Genomic DNA, 22,186 nt, shown 5'->3' on the forward strand with positions numbered 1-22,186 from the left:
GTTTGATGAGGTCTGTTCCCTGCTTTGGGTCCTAATTTTCCTATCTTTAGCATAGAAGATGAAATGATGTGATCTTTAAGTTTATTTCCAGATACATAGAGAATCATTTGATTTGGGCCTTTGAGATAGTATCTCCATTTCACAAGTAGGGAAATTGAAGCCCAAAAAAATCAACCTACATGCCCCAGGCTGCACAGCTACTAGTGGTAGAGTGGGAATGTAAAATCCAGATTGATCCAGCTCAAAGTGTGTGTTCGCTCCACTCTGCCTGTTAGGTTTTTATCTAACCTTCCTCCCTGCTCTGTAATCTTCCCAGTTTCCATCCATTTCCTGTTGGACAAGAGCCTTTTCTGAACCCTGCAGAGGTTGGGACCTACCAGTCAGCCCTTACTCTCACCCCCTCTCTGATCAGCGTCCCTAGCTTTGACCTGTTTGCAATCCCTGATAGCCCAGTTGCAGCTCGGCTGGATGCTGCCCAGACTCTCTCTGCAATGCCCGGCTGAGCTGCTGCCTGTTGTGAGCCCTGCCTTGGGCTGACTGCCTCTCACCTCCAGATCAAAATGTGCCCCTGATTTCTGAATGTTTCCTGCCCAGGCCTGGAAAACCTAAACGTTATTACCTTCCCCTAGCCTCCCTCATCCCCTAAAATGAGGTTTCTAAGGGTTTTATCTGCTGTTGTCAAGTTTATGGCCATAATTCGAAATGCTGTTAATATTACTGTCAGCAGAGAGCTACAAATTACAAAGTTGTAAAGTTTCTTTATAGTGATAACTGTCAGCCTTCACTAGCAGCACCCACAAGCCTCCATGGAAACCAAGTCAATGATAGAGTTGATATTGTTTCAGGATTATGGCTGTTAGCTTACGGTCAAAAGAAATCCTGGTTGGTTCCTAAGTAACTTGAACCTGTTTGTCTATATGAATATTCCCTTCAACTTATGCATATAATACTTGTGTTCCCACCTTCTTATTGCACAAGTGTGGGAAGAGCCCTTTACCCTTTACCCAAGATTAGCTCCAACCAGTTTCAGGTTTAGGCCTAACTTTTATCAGTCCAAGGACAATGAGAGGGACTGTCTGCTATGTTGGAGAAGCTTAATAAATAATTGTTGAATGCATGAATGCCTGGAACATTTGAGGGGGGCTTAATTGGACAATAATTGGAACAAAGATATTGAGTCATTTCTGCCTTTAGAGTAAAAAGAATAAAACAAAAGCAGCTTTGGAAGTAATGATTTGGGGAAATGAGGTTTCCTGTGCAGTAAAATGGTTTAGGCATCTTAACTGACACTATTAAGTTTGATATTGATCAACAGGGCAATGTGTCAACTCCCACATCCACCACATTACCCTTCTGCCAAAATTGAAGCTGATTTTGGCTGCATTCACAGAAATAGATTTGGGGAGTAAGGAGGTGTTGGCCTTTCTTTGCCCTGTTATGTCAACGACCCTGGGAACTGTGTGTTCATTTCTGGCCCCCACTCTATGTCGAACATTGATAAAATGGTGCACAGGTCCTGAGGCATCAGGTTGGAAAGGGAACACAAAGCTAGGTCCACCAACTGCCCTGGTTTGCCTGGGACTGAGTGAGGAGTTTCCCAAAACAGAGGACTCTGTGCCAAAACCAGGACAGTTATCAGCAAACAAAGATGGTTGGTCACCCTACCCAAAGCTATGATATATGAGGAACTGGTAAAAATAATTGGGGATATTTTCTTTGGCAAGAAGACATTTAGGGGCTACATATTTGCTTTGGTCAAATCTCTAAAGTAGCGGTCCCCAACCTTTTTGGCACCAGGGACCGATTTCATGGGAGAAAAATTTTCAATGGACCAGGGTTGGGACGGGAGATGGTTTCAGGATGAAACTGTTCCACCTCAGATCATCAGGCATCAGTTATATTCTTATAAGAAGTGCACAACCTACATCCCTCATACGCATAGTTCACAATAGGGTTTGCATTCCTATGAGAATCTAATGCTAGTGCTGTTCTGACAGGAGGTGGAGCTCAGGTCATAATGATCCATCACCTGCCACTCACCTCCTGCGGTGCAGCCTGATTCCTAACAGGCCACAGTACCAATCCATGGCCAGGGGCTTGAGGACCCCTGCTCTAAAGAGCTCTCATGAAGCAGAGGGAGTAGATCTGTTCTCTGTGGCTCTAGAGGCTAGAACAAGAGCCAGTGGGAGATAGCTCCATTCTGAACTTTTATGGGGAAGATAAGGACAGGGAGGGTCTGGAATCCAAGGCTACACTCACTGAGCACCTATGCTGCACCAGGCCCTGTGCTGGTTTCTGGGGATGCAGAACTGAGTGGCTGTAGCCTATGCATGGTGAGGTTCCCAGGTGGTGGAGGAGATGGGCAGGAGAGTGACTGCAGGACAGTTGTGACAGATGGGAACACAGGACATAGAGAAAAGAAGCATCTAACCTAACCTTGAGGGGATCAAGGGGTGGGAGGAGGTGCAGAAAGGAAGCACCATCACTTTTACCAAGTCTAGAAGGATGAGAAAGGAGCAAAGTGCTCTGCAGGCAGAGAGACTAGTTGTGCCCAGTCCAGAGAGCTGCTTTCCTCCTGTGGACATGTCTGGGCCTTGGGTGTGAGTTAGGGAGTGAGAGGCAATGAGGCCGGAGAAGGCTATGGGAACCAGCTAGTGAAGCACCAGTGACCCACAACCACACCAGTGCTGCCTGGAGGTCACTGTGGCAGCAGCGGGCAGGATGAGTTGAATGGGGTCAGTTGGAGATAGGTGAACATATCATAAGCAAATGCCACAGCACCTCACCAAGTAACACCCGCCTGCCCTTCTCACTCTTTTCATCTTTAAAAAGATGTGTTCCTGGGAGATCGGCTCTGAAAGTAAATCTAAGGATCTCCTTCCTCCTGATTACCCTCGGGAGCCCAGATCCAGTTTGTCAGATCATACTGTCTGGCCAGAAGTTTGGGATATCTCCTAGTGGAATACTGGGTATTGGACAGTATTTTGATGTGAGATTCATGAGCCACATACTTTATTAATCCAGTCTCTGCTGCTGACTTGCTGTGATCTCGAGCAGATCACTACCCTGCCCGAGATCCCATTTGTAAAATAAAAGGTTTGGACAAAGGGCCTCCATCCTTCAGGCTCATTCAAAGGGTTTATTTAATTTAGATATAACATTTATTGAACATCTACTACGTGTAGGACACGGTCATCTTAGGAGTTGCTGTGACCCCTGGGGCCACAGGGCCATTCTCTACAGGAGCACCAACTCTCCCTTTCTTTCAGAAAGACGCTAAAACTAGCACCTCATACCTCACTTCAGGCTGCATGCCCAGCCAAGACATGCTGCCTGTCTGGGATTTCTTATCCATCAATATTTTCCTCAAGATGATAAATGTGCTGCCAATAAGAGGAGGCAGCTGCCAACTCTGTCTGAGACAAGGGCCTTTAGCTGGGGTTGTGGCCGTGCTTGGCTTGTTGATGTGTCTCAAGAGACAGGAGGTGGGAGTTGTGGCTGGGAGGGATGCAAGTTGGAACTTAGAGGGAGGAGGAGGTCAGGACCACTGCTCTCAATCCATGCAGTTTCGGCCATGAGTCAGTGGAGAGGAGAGAGAGAGGAGGTAAAGGATGTTTGGATGTCAGTTCAAAAAAAAAAAAAAGAAAAGAAAAGAAAAAAATATACATATTTTTATGGTATTTATGAAGTTCCTGCAGAATGCCAAGACCTGGGTAAGCCATCCAGAAATAAACAGCATTCATCAGTGTATAAAGTGTATTCGGAACCATCATTTCATTTGATCCCCACAGCAATCCGTAGAGATGAGTATTATTATCTCTATTTTACAAACAAGGAATTCAAGGGTCAGAGAAGGAGGTGCATTTTGTCTCTGTGTTCGTATCCTAAGCCAGGACCAGTCTCAGGCTCTAGAAGTACAGAAACTCAGAATTGGATTAAGAGGAAACCTGTCCAGGTGGAACAGTGCATAGGTGGTGGGGCAATATCCTCACAGAAGCTTGAACTTGTTTCTTCTGATATTAAATCCTCTGATTGCTCCACTAAAAGACACTTTCTTTGAAGAAATCAGCCATATGATTGAGAAGCTAATAGCTGAGATATAACAGATGCCATCGTTAATAATAGAATGAAGCAAGCATAGCCTTTGGAGCCAGGCTGACCTGGGTTCAAATCTCGGTTCTGCTATTTACCAGTTGTGTGAACTTAGGCAAGTGACCTAATCTCTCTGAGCCTCAGTTTGTCCATCTGTAACGATGATTATTATATTCACCTCACTGTTGTTTTGAGTAGATGGAAGCAAAACAAATTTTCAGGTGCCTAATAGATTACCTGGAACATAATAAGCACTCAATAAATGATGCTCTTATTATTATTATTACTAGCCAAGTACCCAGTTGGATGAAATCTGAATAATAAATTCCTAGGTTATCAGAAGAGATGAAATCTGTTTGGATTATAGGTTTCATGGAAACTTCCATGAAGGGTTCTTAAGATTCCTAAGAGGTTCTTCAGATTCTTAAATAACAGCTTTCTTAAAGGTGTGTTCAGAGTACTCTGATACCCCAGTTGAAATCTCTGTCCTCACGTGCATAGTTTGGAAATTTTACCAGGACAAATTCACTTAGGATTAGTCTCAGGACTCAGTCTACAGTCAAGATCTGTGACTAAAGCCAGGGTTCAGTCTGTGACTGGGATTTGGTATTTGATGCTCTGCTAGAAACAGCTTATATTAGCCCTCCTTAGTCTGGTGTTGAGGAAATACGTTATGATAAAGAGTTAAGACACTTGGGTTCTCATCATGGAATTTAAGAACTGGGAAGTCCAGTGATTTTAATTTTTTAATGTGAATGTAGACAGCTGACACTTCATCTGTGCCAGTTTCCCACTCTCCCTACTGCACCTACCTTGTAAATATCCGGGCTGATCAAATGGCATAGTAGGTGAGAAATGATTTTGAAAACCATTTCACCCTGGACTCAAAGAAGGGATGATTCCTGGTGAAGGTGAAGAGCAGGAGGGAGCTGGGGAGAAGTTGGAAGCATGTTGCTCTATTGGACAGAAAGATCTAGATTAGGGAAGGGGCAGGGGCAGGGCCTAGAGGAGGCGCTGGGCCGGTGTAGAGGCAGCCACAGAGGACCCAAGTCAGTTTAATTCCCAGCCTGTGTTAGTAGGGATGTGCATCAGAACCTAGCTCCATCAGAAGGATACTGGCCACAGGGCTGGTAACCCACTGAACTGAGCAACAGTCTGGACTCTCTCCAGCTCCTTCCCTCTGCCACTTGTCTTTGGGGGACCACAAGCTGCGGCTTTGTTGCAGTTGCCTGAGGTTGAAGTGCCCTCTCCTGGCCCCCAGGGTGCATGGCTGCTGTGAGAGGCTCCCTTCCACATCAAGGATTGGAAGGCAGCCTGGTCCTTTGTCAGGGCTAAGACCTATGCTCTGGAGGGCTTGAGCTATCTTTGTGGGGCTGGAGACAGGAGATGCACCCCACCTTCAGTTCTCCCAGGTCTCTCTCTGCATAGCATTCCTCTTCCCTGCATAGGTCATCTCTCTTTCCTCTTTCATTCCCCATTTTGTTTTCATTTTTGTCTTTTTGTCTTTCTATTTGACTCTCTCTCTCACACACACACACTAACACACACTCACACACTCACACACACACACAATTTGCACATAACTTTATTACACCCTCTCTTACCTTCTCCACTTTTTATCTTCTCCCCCCACCCAACCTCCCTTCTTTCCTCCCACCTCTTCCACTTTTTTTTCTCTTTTTCTTCCACCTTAGCTCCCTCTCTCAAGGTGAATAGTGGAAATGCATTGCACTAAATACATATTTAGTATCAGAAACTCAAACAAGAAGCCACTCTGTCCTCTCTTAAGTGGAGAATTAAGTATTCTCCACTTCGATGACCTTGAGCAATGCTTTGTGCTCTGACACCTTAACTGATGTTGAGGATTGAATGAGGGGACCTGTGTCAATGCCTATTACAGTGGCCTCTGACCTGGGCAGGGGCTCGGTAGTCCCTGTCCTTCCTCATATCCCTTTCAGCCCCACTCTGCTGCCTCCTTCTTTTGTTCTTTTCAAATTCTTCCTTCCCTCTCTCCCTCCTTCACTTTCCCCATTCCTCATACCATAGTTCAGATTCAGGTTCAAATAGTGTAATACCTATTGAGCTTTTCATAAATTGGGGACTTGACCTTCACCTTGAAGGAACTGTTTTTGGGGTTTACTGTCTCTCACTTCTGCCTCCCGAAGAGAGGACAGAGTAGCTTCTTGTTTGAGTGTCTGATGAGGGGCTGAATTAACTGTGAACTGAGTTAAGGGACAACCAGAGGTTGTCAGCATGCCCAGAGGAGTCTCTGTTCCCAGTGTGTCCTACAGGAAAGGTTTGTGGTGAGAAAGTAATCTCCCGAGGCCCACATGACATCCTGGTGGATGTGTCCATGGGCCAGTTATTTTAATTTGCTTGCTCATTTATTTATCACTTGTGGTAAATTATAACAAAAGCACCTGCCACAATAAAGCAATGAAAGGCATTTCCTAGCCCTGAGCTCTTAAAGAAACATCTCACCTGGGAATCCATGTGGGGGCCCAGTAGGAGGCAGTGGCCTCTGGCTTCAAGAGCGTTCCTTCAGCAGATGCCAACATGAGTGTCATGAGGATGCCTCTCATAGTGTCCCCTGATGAATGCCAAGGGCACAGTCCCAAAACACAGTGCAAGCACTCAGCTGTCTGAAGTCTAGCTAGACACTACACCAAGGCAAATGTGAGTAAACTGCATCCTTCACACCATCCTCTGAGACTATCACATCTCTCAGCCCAGCTATGGAGAAAGCCAGGACAACTAAGTGGTGCAGGGTCAGGCAAAGGCCAGGAATGCGGGGATTTGAGCTGATGTGGCTCGGTGGTTGGAAACTCAGACTCAGAAATCATACATGTCTGGTTTCAGATCCTAGTTTTGCCACTTCCAAGCCCTGTGTGACTTTGGGCAAGTTACTTCACTGCTCTGAACTTCAGATATCTTATCTGTTGAATACAAGTAATGGTACAAACTTTTCAGGGTTGTGGTGAGAATTAAATGAGCTAATGCATGTCAGTACCTAACACCCTGACTGGCTCCTGGTAAGGGATGATATCTATTATTACGCCTTACAGTTCTGTGTGCTCGCTCCATGGGGATCCCAATAAGCCAGGGATCTGCTGACCAGGTGGTTGGGAGGCCATCTGATTGCCTGGATGGAGAACTGTCTGTACCACTACAGAGGCACACGAAGCCAGATGACCAGTTTTAAAGCAAAAGAGGATTATTCTTTTGAGTTCCCTCATAAGAAAGTGTGACTGTAGTCGACCCCTACTTATACGCACTAAGGCAGACTAGAAAATCTCAAGCACACATCCCCTTGGCTAAGCACTTTAGTGGTAGTATGTGCGAGTGGATGTCTGGGATTCTGGGAATGCACAACATTTACAGCATGAGGAAGGCGCCTGAGTTTTAGAAAGCTGGGAATCTCTCGAGAGAAGAGACAGATTTACTCTTTGCCTACTATGTGCCAGATACTGTGCTAAGTGCTTTATGAGCTTCTTTAATTCTCATGGCAGTGTTATGAAGCAGTCACTATATCTTACAAGTAAAAAAGAAACGTTAACCCACGATATTAACTTACCTGGAGTCACCAAACTTGTATGAGGCATAGCCAAGCTCTGAACCCAAAGCCCCAGGATTCCACAGCACTGTTCTTCCTCCTGTGCTCACATCCAGACTGCCTGTGAGATTTCACCTGCCCTGTCCCACTTCTCACAGCCCTCCAGCCCCTACTGCTCCTCAAAGAGGCAGCAGACTGTGAAGCTGTGGCAGGACAGACCCCTCTCTCCAAATGTGGTGCACATTGCCTTCACTTTGCTTTGGTTTTCTTCTGAGTGACTGAGAGTTTCTACCTGGCCTAAACTCCTCCATACCTCTTCACCGGAAGGTGATTGTTGAGGGAAAGTTACTGGGCTCTGTTGAAAGTCATTTTTAGATTCCAGAGCAGGACAAGAAGGAACAATGACTTCACATGTGCATGACTAATTCAAAGCACTTTCATCTTCAAAATGTCAAACTTTATGGTCAGTGGCTGCTCCACAGTGAGCAGCAGCACAGTGAATATTAAACTACCAGGATGGCAGGGCATCTAGACTGGAAGTCTTTGTAAGGGCAAACAATCTCCAAAGGTGATGGCTAGTGCGGCAGGCCAGATTTGAAGTACAATTTGAAAACCCAACTTCATTGTAAGTGATTGACCACCTGAGATTAAGATATTCTAGGTAAATGGCACATATTAGCGTGAATCTTTACTACAACCCCAAAAGAGTGGCATTATGGTCCCATTTGGTGATGGTGGAGGGTTGCGGGGCAGATTGATGCTCAAGGTAATTAGGGGATTTGTCCAAGGTCACATAGCAAGTATTTCTCCTGATTCTCAAACCCAGGTCTGTCGGCTTCCTCCAAAGCCTGCTCTTTTGCTACCACAGTACACTGCTTTTTGACTTCATGACTTTAGAGCAACATGAACTTATCCATGTTTAGACGCACCAGTGACCCATCAATTTGTTCTAAGAAGGATTTGGAAGAAGTTAGTAAGGACCTACTTCATGTAACCTTAGGTCTGTGTCAAGAAATAAGGCCTTAGAAACAGTCCATTAGGTTCTGGGCTCCTGGAAATCAGGGAAACCAGGCTGGAATCCAGACTACCAGAAACAGCCTGTGTAACTCAGTAACTCCATTTTCCCGCTCTGGGTTTTCACTTTTCTACCTGTAAAAGTGTGAGAGTGAAAAACACAAAACAGATATTTACCAAGCACCTACTCTGTCACATGCCCTGTGCTGGGCATTGGCAATCGAAGATGAGTAAGACATTGCTTCTTCCCTTAAGGTGCAGTTGAATGAAGGAGTCTCTATATTCTTCCCTGATCAGACATTCTGTGAACTCAAACTGCAACCACAAGTATGGATGATGGGTCAAGGACCTTCGACTCTATTCAGTGTGACTTAGGTCTGTTATAACCTAGACATTGGGTTTTGAGCTGTACCCTAATGGGCCCAGGGTCAAAGCATACACAGAGACTGGTGGGTCCAGGTAAAGAGGCTGGTGAGCACATCGAAATCAAAAGGACCGGACACTGGCCATTCATTTATTCAATTATTCACTCATTTGTTTAACAAAAAGTTTCTGAGCATTCCTTCTGTTCCAGGCCCCATACAAGGTGGCTGAGGACCCAGTAATGAGTCAGGAAAGGATGTTGCATTCCAAAAGTGCCATCTTATGGAGAAACGGACATCCAAACATTACTATTAATAAGAGTACCCTGAAAGGACACATAAGGTAGAGAGGGGACATTAGGAAGAAAGTGCATAACTCTGCCTTAGACAGGGATGACTTCATAGAGGAGGAGCCCGTGAGCTGAAACTCACAGAATGAAATGGACATTCTAGGCCAATGCCCAGAGACATGACACAACATGCTGTTTTCAGGAGCTGGAATTGTCTGGAGCTTCAAGTACAGGGAAGGGCTGTGGGTGAAGTATTCTTCCTAGCCCCACTAATGTTGGGCATACCTAGGTGACTTGCTTTGGCCAAAGGGACACTAATGGAACTAACTCAGATGGAGGCCTTCCACGTGCCTGTGTGGTTTGGGCTGGCACTTGCCACTCCAGTGATCCGCCAGGGGAAGAGCATGTCACGGGGAACCACTGCCACTTCAGCTCCACCCCAGGATGAACAGGGAGGAAGGCAGACCTGAGTTCCACTGTGGCCTGGAGCCAAGCCAGCCTAAAGCCCTATCCTCTGGTCATTGATTCTAGATCAGTCAAACCAGCCACCTGCAGACTGGTTTGAGAGAGAGAGAGAGAGAGAGAGTGTTGTTTAAAAAAATAGATGAAATCATTAGGGGAGAGAGTGCAAGAGATGCAATGGAGAAGTGGGGTCCCTGTTTTATGTTCCCTGCTTAAGCATGTAAGTGGTAGTCATTTTGAGTGAGGAATGACATGATCAGATTTGCAGGATGCTTGATCCAAAAAGAAAAACAGCAACTGTAAGACCCAGTGGGGCTTGAGGGCCCAAATAAGACTTCCAAACTGAGCTTTTCAAGTCACCTGTGAGGACCTCAGCATCTTCTCTGCTTCCAGCTGGAAGGAAAGCATATCAAATAGAGTCCCAGCCTCGGTGCTTGAATGGGTTGCTGCTGTACCAACGTACAGGTCCCTCATCCCTTGCACAGCCTCACAAGGCCTGGAGTGACCCAAGCCTCAGGGCCAATAACCTCCAGCAGAAGGAAGCCCCTCACCTTTTCCTTCAGTCTGCAAATAGTATCAAAAATTTCTCGGAGAGTCATGACATGAAAGGTCGGGAAGCACTGGCTTAGCACTGTAAGGGTCCAGCCCTCCCTGCTCAGCCAAAGACGTGCCAAGTGCTCCTACCCACTATCCTCCTCTCAAAGCCCATTTTCTTCAGGCCCCCAACAGGTCCCCTTCTCTCAGACAGTGGTGGAGAGCAGAGAGCCAGTGTTGTACCTTTGCATTCGTAATATACTGTCTGAGGATTTTTTTATTACCCTGTCGAGACAAAAAGCAATGGGATGAATTTCAATTCAGGACCCAATTGACTGCAGCACTGTGTCTGAGTCCTTCTCAGCAGCCTCTGCTATAGCTTTGAGAGCTGCCCCTAGATTATTCTGTATTAACATCTCTACTAGGCCCCCTCCTCAGTCCCTCCATACCCCCCCAGGCTCATGCAGTGCTGGGCATCATCACATGTGTTTGGATGCTGAAAGAAAGGGCAAAGTCAGGGCTGTGGTGTGGGCCCAGCTTCCTCTGGGACCCCAGGAATGTCAAAGCGAAAAGAGAGCTAGAGCAATTGAGATGACTTCCTGGAGGTGATGGACCTTGATAATAAGATTTAGCAAAGTGAAATAGCTCACAAATTACAGGTGCTCTGACATACACAGTCAGGGCCACAGTGAGTTGTTACAATAACCCTGTGAAGGAGGAACAATCATCCTCATTTTATACGTTAGAAAACAAAGGCTCAATGAGGTAAAATGACCTGATAAAGGTACACAGACAGTAAGTGGCTGTATTAGTCAGGGTGTTCCAGAGAAACAGGACAAATAGGGTGTGTGTGTGCATGTATATATAGATTTATTTCAAGGAATTGACTCATGCAGTTTTTTAATTGTTTTTGCAGAGACAGTTTATCTCCATGTTGCTCAGGCTGGTCTTGAACTCCTGACCTCAAGCAATCCTCCCACCTCAGCCTCCCAAAGCACTGAGATTACATGCATTAGGCATCACACCTAGCCTTCATGCAATTTTGGCAGTTCGCAAGCGTGGGCTGGCAGGCTGGAGACCAGGGAAGAGCCAATGTTACTTTTCAAGAACAAAGGCCATCTGCTGCAGAATTCCCTCTTGCTCAAGAGAGGTCAGTCTTGTGTTCAATTCAGGCCTTCAACAGATTGAATGAGGCCCACCCACATTATGGAGGACAATCTCTTTGCCTCAAAGTCCACTGATTAAATGTTAATCTCTTCCACAAGCACCCTCACAGAAACATCCAGAATAATGTTTGACAACTTATTTGAGCATCATGGTCCAGCCAAATTGACACGTACAGTTAACCATCACAGTGGTAGAGCTTGGGTTTGACCCAAAGTCTTTTGGTTTCAGAGTCTGAAATTGGCTACATTAGACCATCCAAAAGGATCTGTTCTGGAACTTACAAGAGAAGAAGTATTTGAAGTGATGGCATTTAGCCCAGTTTAACAACTATTTATTGAGAGTTTCATTTTATCAGCTCTATTGATATTGAAATTTTAAAAAATAGCATCTACCCTCACAGTCTAGTGAAGGAACTTACAAAACAGGGAAAACATTGTGAAGAGTGGGTCATGATAAATAAAGGCTCAGTGACAGAACTGAGCATGTGAAGAAATTGGCCTGAATGCTGAGTTCATACAAGGGAGGCTTAGGAACTAAAGTTGGAAAAGTTATATGGGGTCAGATCATAGAAAGCCTTAAATGCCATAGTACTAATTTCAAGTTTTAGATTATAGGCAACAGGGAGCCAGAGATGGTTCTTGAGCAGGAGAGTAACATGAGGAAATTATTGTATTAACAGGAGTGGATGGTATATGCAGAAGGAGCTAGAGTTATCCTAGACCAGTGGGTACTTCCCCTTAGTATGATTTTGAGAGAACTGTGAAGTCCATACTTCATTCCCCAGTCAAGAAAGGAGCAATTAGCAAGGGCCAAGAACTTCTCCTCCCTAATGACTTCTCAGTGAAGTTGCAGGATTAAGGGAGGGCAGTCAGTTATGTGGCAGGTACTGCCCTAGACGGCTTCCCCAATTCAACCTCAAAGCAACTATGTGAAGAAGACAAGACAGGGATTATTGTTCTCATTTAACTGATGAGACACTGAAGTCCAGAGAATAAAATAACTTTCCCAAGGTCATACAGCTGGTAGATGTGGAGGGTCAGAATTCACGTTAGAGCTGATTAATTCCACAGCCTGCACTATTAACCCACTGAACTGCAATAGAAGGTGGGATTGGGAGGGACCCTGGATGCTTGAGTGCTATAAAGAGAAAAGAGAAGTAAATGGAGGAATAAAGAAAAAAACAAGAAGTTGAGGAACCAAAGATCATGTTTTGAAGACTATAATGCCTTACCAAGGCCTGACTCAGGGGTAGATACTGGAAACAAGGAGACCCAGTCATGTCTGGAAATACACAGAATGTCAGCTGGAAGAGAAGGTGGTCACTGACCAACTAGAAGCCCAGCTCCACTTCCTGTCCCATCTGCGTTTATGTTGGCGGTAGGGAAAGAGGTCATTTCTTACTGCTAATAGGGCCCTCGGCTGGACTCTGGAGTCCGGCCATTCAGACCCCCAGAGTTAACCCTCCAGTGCTGCAGTGGATCAAGCTCTTGGGAGAGGGCAGTGATTTCCTGGTTTGCTCCCATCTGTAACCATTGCCTTACCTGGTAGGAGGCATCGTCTGCTGTAATTAGGCTTCATTAAGATACTGATTAATAACATCTTGCCTGGGCCAGGTGTATGATGGGATTGGCTTACTCACTGTAAATGTTAGTGTTCTTTTCAGCTATTTACACAGTGAACATCCCTGTGAGGTCCAAAGGGGAGGAGACAGCACAGACTGTGAAAATTCCCCTGAACAGGGAGCCAGATGCATGGAGTTAGCAAGAGTTGAAAGTGGAGTCTGAGCGCAGAAGACCCTGTGGGCCAAGCCAAGCTTAGAGTCAGGTTACAGATGGAGGGCCATCAACAGTCATCAACTGGTGGCCCATGGCTGACTCCTTCCTGTAGATGGTGGGTATGGCAAGGAAAATGTTCTGTTGTCTGGTGAGTTGGTTGGTTGGTTGAGTTTTGAGTTTGAGGTTTTTGAGCGTGGCATTTACTGTCTCACTTGTCACTGCTCCCTCTATTGTTTCATACTTATCATTGCACATATTTACATTATGAATCCATCCTCTGAAGACATTTGAATTTGTGATCCTGGTATACATGCTGGTTAAGAGATGAAGTCATTCAAAGAACAAGTTGATAGGCAGGGGAAGTATGGAAACAAAAGCATAGACATAGAAAGGCACAGAGATGAACAGGGATTTGAGGTATTGCAGGGGCCAAGTAGTATGAGGAGGAGCCCAGAGGTAAAGACAGTGTGGAGCATCCAGGAGCCCCCATGTCATCTAGTGTGGTGAGGCCGTCAGTGAGGAATGGGGAGAAGGGAGAGATAGGTCAGGAGAAGGCAGCAGGAGCCTAGACAGAGGCCCTGACTACCATGATTAATGGGTTTGGACTTGATCCAGGGAAAGTACAGAACTGTTGAAAAGGTTTAAGTCAGAAAGGGACACAGTCAGCCCTGCATCTTAGGCATATGGCTTTGGCAGCAGTGATAAGAACGGATTGGATAGCAGCAAGAAGAGACCAGAGGCTGCTGCAGTAACCTACAGAAGTGACCATGAGGCCTGAACAGGGGCAGAGGCTGTGCAATGGAGAGAAGGAGAGATGGGAAAGTCATGTCTGAGGTGGACTCAGTAGGAGATCCATTGGTTTCCTTCCTTGAGGGAGAAAACAATACCCCCCTGGCTGATCATAGGCCCGATCATTGAGCTCACTGTGTTTACAGGAGAAAGTACACAAATGTGGGAGCACTGGCTGCATATTGCACTTTTGACAGACAAATCAAGGCTCATAGGAAATCCAGTTGTCAGTGTGAGAAGGGAAGAGAAAAGTTCTGGTTTGAGTCTCCTGGTCTCTTCCTCTTTTGAATTCCACTACAGCAGCCAAGCTTTTGATTTAAACTTTTACAGCTAGGCCTGACTTCACAGATCAGAATGCTGAGGCTTCCCAGTGATCACTGACCTTTCCAAAGCTACTGGTGGCTAGAAGCTTTTTGTCCTGTCCTTCTGTATGTTTTAAGAAATGTATTTTTCTATGTACCTACCTGATTGTCTGTCTGTTTATCTATCTGTAAGTCACCTTTTCTGTTTGTTTCTCTTTCTAATTCTCTCTCTCTGTCACTTTCTCTGAGAATCTGTCTTTGTGTGTTGTTACTCTCTGTATCTCCCCCTCTCTGTTTATCTCTTTTAATTCTCTCTCTCTCCTCTCTCAGACCCCCTCACTCCATTTCTGTCATCTCCCTCTCTCCCTCTCTTCCTCTCTCCATTTTCATTCTGCCTCTTTTTCTCTATTCACAGTTCTGATTAGACAAATGACTCAGGGATGAGGCCAGTCTCTGCCCAGTGGTTAATTGATGGCTGCTATAGAATTGCCTAAGTGAGTAACTCTTGTCATTAGCAAGAGATGGGTTGCCTTGGCCTACAACTAGGAAACCTTTGAAATTCTGCATCTAAATTGCCATTCTTTTGACTGCTGCTAGTGATGCTAATTAGCTGTGTTAATTGGATGTTTTGATATTTGAAGAGCAAAGCAATCCAACTCCTTCCTCCAGAAAGCCGAAATTATTAATGAACTTGGCAGCAGCCTAGCTCTCTTTCCACAGTGGGCACAGCCAAAGATATTGGGGCAGGCAAAGGGGTTATTCTAAGAAAGTGTCTTGTCTGCTCTTGGAAAGAAAGAAGGCTGTGGAACTGGCTGTGGAGTATCCTAGTGGTGAAATCACCCAGTGGGACAGAAGAGTCTCAGACCTAGAGACCAAAGACTAACACAAGGAATTTGGTTGTATTCTGCCACTACCTGCCATAACCCTGGACAACCAGGCTTGAACTTTTGCATCCCAGTGTCTAGCATGGTACCTGGCACACAGTTCACATTTTACACAAATTATTGCATGAATAACCAACAAGAGCATGGCTCTTGCAGTCAGACTTGGATTCGAATCCAAGCTCAGCTACTTTCTAGCTGAATGATTTGAGCAGAAGTTACTTATCTCTCTGAGTCTCAAATTTTCTTCCAGTTACATATTCGTGAAGAATTCTGATAAATATCATTTTCTCCAACTTGTTCTGTTTTTACTGGGCTTTATTATCCCACTACAAATAATACCTGGTACCCCATCTGCCTAACTTACCTCTTGATCTATCTCCAATTATAAAACAAATTAAAGCTAAGTAAAAGATATGAACAGAACTCTGTGGGGATACAGAAAACAGAGCAATGAATTCAAACTTGGGGAATCTAGGAAGACCTTCTAAATGGAGCAGATTTTGAGCTGGGTCTAAAAGGGAGGTTAAGCCTTCAATAAGAGGAGAAGAGAGAGTTGGAGGAACAGGAAGGCATTCCACAAGTGTCTACAAAGAACAAAACCATGGACAGGCACCTCACTGCTCTGAAATAAGAATCCTAATTATCTCTAAGGGTCCTGTTAGCTCCATGTAGCAGGATTCTACAAAATCGTTCTTTCCCATATCTTAGGGGATCTTTCTTCTAGGGAGAAAACAATCATCAACAGCAGAGCCAAGAATATAGGAAATGAAAAGTTGGGTGTGGTCGAGGAGACTTGACATCTTACTCACCATTGAGAGGAACATTCTTCAGGAAGCCAAGCCCAAGGTCTGCAACATGGTTGCATTAGTCAGGGTTCTCCAGAGAAACAGAACCAATAGAATATCTATGTCAATATCAATATCTGTATCTAAGTCTATGTCTATATCCATATCTACATCTATATATCACCTATTGGTTCTGTTTTCATATATATATGTAAAGAGATTATATGCATAAAGACATTTATTATAAAGAACTGGCTTATGCAATTATGGAGGCTGAGAAGTCCCAAATCTGTAGTCTATGAGCTGAAGTCCCAGGAGAGCTGATATGTCTGAGGCTGAAGGCCTGAGAAACAGGAGAGCTGATGGTGCAAGTTCCAATCTGAAAGTCAACAGACTTGAGACCCAAGAAGAACTGTATTTCAGTTCTTGTCCAAAAGCCAAAAAAGACCCATGTCCCAGCTCAAGTAGTCAGGAGGCATTCCCTCTCAGCCTCTTTGTTTATTCAGTCTTCAACTGATTGGATGAAGCCCACCCATATCAGGGAGGGCAATCTACTTAACGAAGTCTACTCACTCAAATTTTAATCTCACCCAGAAATATCCTCACAGACATATCCAGAATAATGTTTGACCAAATGTCTGGGCATCTCAGTCAAGTTGACACATAAAATGAACCATCACATGGATTAATTGGCTCTTGGGACATTTTCAAACACCATGAGGGAAGCACAGGTCAGACAGTGTGATCATGAGTTCCAAAGACCCAGTACAAAGATTACATAATTACCACATCATTGATCATCCAGTGGTACAGCGTTGGTAGAGTTAATCTAATCCAATCTATTCCTTTTACAAAAGAAAGAAAGGAGAGAGAGAAGAGGAAGGAAGGGAAGGGAAGGAGGGAAGGAAGGAAGGAAGGAAAGAGAAAGAAGGAAAAAGAAAAGAATAAAAGAAGCTTTAAAAAAAGCTATAATATTACAATTCTTCTTCCTTTACAAATGTGATGCTCTTTCTGTGTACACCTCAATTATGGTACTTTCACTTTGTGTTGAAGGATCATCATAAATTTAGCAGGTAGAGAATTTTGGAGTGATATTGCATGGGCAAAGATATGGATGACAATGGAGCATTAGGGAATGACTAGCACTGCAGTATGGCCAGGGTGCAGGGTCAGTATGGAGGAGAAACTAGACAGGTAGGCAGGGGCAAATCACAAGATGCTTGATGTCAGGTAAAGGAGCTTGGGAATTTATCCAGAAAGAAATGAAGAATGAGAGCTACACAACATAGAGTTGTTACAACACCTCTCTTTGATGGCCCTTTTTATAGTGCCTACTAAATTAGTGCCTTCAAAATTGCTAATCATATATGAGTTATTTCTGTATTTCCAGGACTAGGCACAGTGCCAGAAACACAGTAGGTGTCCATAATTGTTGGTTGCATAAAGTTGAGGTAGCTAAACTGATACCCAGAGAAGATAAATGACTTGTTCAACATCACTGTGAAACCAGTGGCAAAGCTGGGACTGACTGTAGGCTAGAGCTTCAAGTAAATTATTGAAGGTATATATCCCTGGGTACCAAGTCACAGCTTATTCAGGGATTTTTTGATTCAAGTACATACTATATGGCATGATCTAGAGCCAGATTTCTCTCCATAATATAAAATATTTTCCTTCAGAAAGCCCAGGGGCATTTGTGTCCAACCTGAGGGAGCTCATTGGCCTTCTATAACCTCACAAGACTCACCAGTATTCTAGCTCAGATGCCTTCTCCTAGGCAACCTATTGCCATTATCAAATATTTGAGGATCACCCACAGTGGCCCAAGGCATGGGGTATTGAAAGATAAGTCAGACACAGTTGCTGTGCTCAAGTACTAGTTTGAACCTGAGCATCTCAAGGACACATACCCATTCTGATGCCTCAGTATCTATAGTTACCAGCATACACTAACTCAAAGAGGTTGAATGATTGAGTGAAGAAACTTGAGGTCATAGTGAAAAAGAAACACCTGTGTAAATCTTATAGCACAAGATAAAAAGCTGCAAGTGTCATGAAAGAGGTTCCGAGTTCAGAGGAGGGGATAGTGGTCCTAGGGACAAGTTTCAAAGATTTCATGGAGGAGGTGGTAGCTTCTAGGCTAAGCCTTGAAGGATGACTAAGACTGAGACCAAGATAGAAGGGCTGGATGCTGCAGGTGAAAGGAGAACATAAGCACAGACACAGGCTCCATCAATAGTTATTAAACAAATGTCCATTCATTGTTTACTGTGTGTCAGGTCCTGTGAGGGGCAACAGGGATACCAAGCTGCCCTCCCAGAATTTACAACCAAGAGGGGAAAGAGGCAAAGAGGCAAGAGGAAGCAGGAATGTAGGGGAGGGGGCAGAGACTGGGAAAGGGGAATGGTATAGGATTAAGTGGAGGGTCTAGGGGAGACAATCAAATTGGTTAGGCTGGATTAAGAACATTCGAGGGTCTAAAATTTCCAATCTTATTAGGTCTTCATTCTCTACCAGCCACAAAAGGTGTTTGATGTGGAGGGAAAAAGAACTAGAAGGTATAGAGTTCCTGCTACATACCAGTAAAAAGTGCTTTACATACAGTACTCTTATTTAATATTCTCATCCACTCTGAAGTAGGTCTGTGTATCCTTGTTTTAGAAATGAGAAAGCTAAGTTTAAGCAACTGGTTAGTGGTGGGATCTTTGTGACTCCAAAGTCCTTGATTTTTTTTTCTACTACACCATGCTGATGAGAGAGCATGCTCATCCTATATCCTCTTCTTATTGTCTGGTTGACTACGGGGTGTGTGTATGTTTGTGTGTGTGTATACATGCGTGTGCCTCCTCACATCTTCCTGCATACAGGTACTAACTGTGGGCTAAGGGAGATTTTGATTACTTCTGTCCAATTAATGCTCTGTTCATTTGTGCTGTCTCCTTGTGATTATAATTAATTGCTGCTGATTATACTGTGTGGAAGGAAAAGGACAGCCATCAGCAGTTCTGCTTGGGGGATAAAAACATTGTAATGCAAAACAAAACTGATTCCCAGGGACTTGAATTTTAAAATTTGCTCTGTTACAGAAAGATTAGGCATTCTGTGACCAAAATCAATATTCTATGACCCTATCCCAGTATAAGAACAACCTGCCCCTGTTCTGGTCAGCAGTAAGGACAAAAGGAATTGAAGCAATATCTTATTTGGAAAATTGGTTGTGTGTAAAAACTACTCATATGATTTGCAAATCTCTTCCTCATCTGTAAAATTAAGAGGTGTGATGAAACAAACTCCAACATCTTGTATTAGCCAAAATTTGGTTGCAAGGGACAGAAAACCCAACTCAAACTGACTTAAATAAAAAGGGAAATTAATTAGGTCATAAAACTCAAAAGTCCAAAGGGATACTTGTTTTAGGCATTACTGGATCTAAGGACTCAGCATCATCAAGGCTTGGTCTGAAGCTCTCTGTCCTCAACCGCTCAGCACTGTTTCTTGGGCATTGGCTTCATTATTCAACCAGCCCTCCCATGCTAGAAGCAAATTGGCTGCCAGAAACTCCTGGTGGATATCCCACCCTCTCAGTATAAGGGTAATTCCCTGTTTCACAAGTTCCAAAACTGAGTCAGGTATGGGCCATATGCCATACCTCACTGATCACTGTGGAAAGAGGTATATCAGTGCTCTGATTGGCCACCATTGGGCTGACTCCATCCCCACCCACAGTCTGAGTGGAGTCAGCTCCTCCTGAGTCATGGAATTAAGACTGGGGGCTCAATACAGGAAAATGATGTGTGTGAGAGGGGAATACATTAAGAGCAGGAAAATAAAACAAGACAAAGCAAGACAAATGTCCACTTTTGGTGCCCTCTTGCTCTGATATTTTATGATTCTTTAACCACTGGTGCACTGTCAAGTTAAGGCTAGAAAATATGAAGGTCACTAAAGTTCAGGGAGTACTTAAAGCGAGGATGCGTGATTAAAGCCGAAACAAAGAGGATAATGTATTTTTTATTATCTATTTTATGTTAAACTCCATATGGGTGCTTTCACATTCATTAAGTCATACAGTCTACACAATACTCTTGTTAGTAGCTATTGTTATTCTCATTTTACTAATCAGGAATTGAGGATTGGTGGATGACCCACTTATCTAGGGTTTATTTATTTATTCCTTTACTTTTTCTTTCCACAGCATTATTTGATGGTGTATTAGGCTAGGGAAACAAGGATGGAGAAGAGGTAGTCTCTGTTCTCAAAGAACTCACAATCTAATGGGAAAGAGAGACAGGCCAAGAACAGTGGAGATTAGGGGTCCAATGGGTAGTCCCAGGTCTGGTGGCTCCTGAGCTGTGTGCTTCTTTGTTCTCTCCAGGCAAAAGGTTCAGGGTTCTGTGCTCTGTCTAGGTAGGGCATTGTTCTGAGAGCTTATGGTTCAAGAAGACCTTGTGTCTCTGGAAGCCCAGACCAATGTTACTCAATTGGCTTCACCCTATAGCTATAACTAACCAGTTATCAAAGGAAACGGATCCTTCTACCCCAGAATCCACCCAGAAGGGGGCTAGAGAGCCATTGCTTCCTTCACAAAACGTTTTGATCTCTGCAACCAAGACAGAGTCACATCCCTGGCTTCCTTGGAAATGCCTTCAGATGGTGGTATTCAGGGCCTCCTTCTCTTCATCACATCACTTTTCCAGGGTCCTGGCTCTGATGAGCTTTCCCTCTTTCCAAGGAGTGAGAGGGGAAGAGCCAGGTCACCTTACCTTCTGGGGTGTGTGACATTTGCCTCCACACCCACCCCTGCTCCTTAAACAATTTTCTTCTCACAATCAAATTATCCATTAATCTCTAGGAAATGACCTCCATTTCTCCTCTTCATGAAATCCTGAGATAATCCTGGCCTAGGAAGCAGAAAAGAAATGGAAGCTAATGTAAATACCTGCCATTAGCAATATTTATCGTTTCACATAGAAAATATTTAACTGAACACCTGATGTGCCAGACACTGTTAAGCACAGGGGAAATTATGGTGAACAAAGCAGACATCATTTTTGCAATCACAGAACTTGGTAACCTGGTGAAAGAAACAGATATTTGGCCAGGCACAGTGGCTAACACCTGTAATCCCAGCAGTTTGAAAGGCCGAGGTAGGAGGATCTCCTGAGCTCAGGAGTTTGTGACCACCCTGGGCAACATAGTGAAATCCCGTCTCTACTAAAATACAAAAAATTAGCCAGGCTCGATGGCATGCCCCTGTAGTGGCTACTTGGGAGGCTGAGGCATCAGAATCGCTTGAGCCCAGGAGGTGGAGGTTGCAGTGAGCCGAGATCGTGCCACTACACTCCAGCTTGGGCTACAGAGTGACACTCCATCTCAAAAACAAAACAAAACAAAACAAAAAAGAAATAGGTATTTATAAAAAATTACACATACAATGTAAATTTACCATCATGAGAGAACTGTGAAGGAGTGCCAGGAGGCTCTGGGAGAGTATAGGATGGCAGACTGACTCAGCCCTGAGGTCAGGGATGGCTGTCTTGCCAAAGTGGCAGTGGAGCTGACGTCTGAAGAATTAGTAGGAGTTATTTAGAGGCAAAGAGGCAGGGGGTTTGGAACAGCCTTTTGGGCAGAGGCCCTGCCACAGAGGGAACATGACAAGTGGCATAGAACTGGTTTAAGAAATCCTGTTGCCCATGGGGTGAATGAACGCGTGGGATATAATGTGCTTGTTCTTATAGTTACTAAAATGGAGCAGGATGGAGTGAGACATGGAACAGGCATGTTTTATATCCTGACAGTGAGTGGATCCTGATTAGCATATATTAAAGAGAGGGAGGCAGTCAGTCAGACAGACAGGCCAGCTGGCCCGTCAGAGGTGTGGGGGAGTGAGAATGGAAGAGAAAGGAAAAGTTCCAGAGAAAACATATTCTGTCCTAAAGATTGGATAAATATGTTGGCCTCATGGGGAGTTTAAGGCCAGCCTCATACCCATCCTGTCACTGGGATCATTGTCAGCTTTGCTTGACATGTCCACAGAAGAGCATTAGATACAAGAAAATTCCACTAACTGGTCCTTTTAATGGAGATTCACTATAGGAATCATAATAGCTACTTGGCACATCGGTATAGCAAAATAAAATTAGGCAACAGTACTACTAAGAAGGGCAGGATGGAAAG

The 22,186-nt window shown here is 44.4% G+C and overlaps 1 protein-coding gene across 5 annotated transcripts in view; it reads left to right on the plus strand.

Moving 5' to 3' along the window:
• LOC101147269 (AGBL carboxypeptidase 4) overlaps positions 1 to 22,186 on the plus strand; it is a 1,515,476-nt gene that overhangs the window by 1,459,768 nt on the left and 33,522 nt on the right. The gene's annotated exons all lie outside the window — the stretch shown is intronic.

Source organism: Gorilla gorilla, chromosome 1, assembly GCF_029281585.2.
Source record: "Gorilla gorilla gorilla isolate KB3781 chromosome 1, NHGRI_mGorGor1-v2.1_pri, whole genome shotgun sequence".
NCBI lineage: Eukaryota > Metazoa > Chordata > Mammalia > Primates > Hominidae > Gorilla > Gorilla gorilla.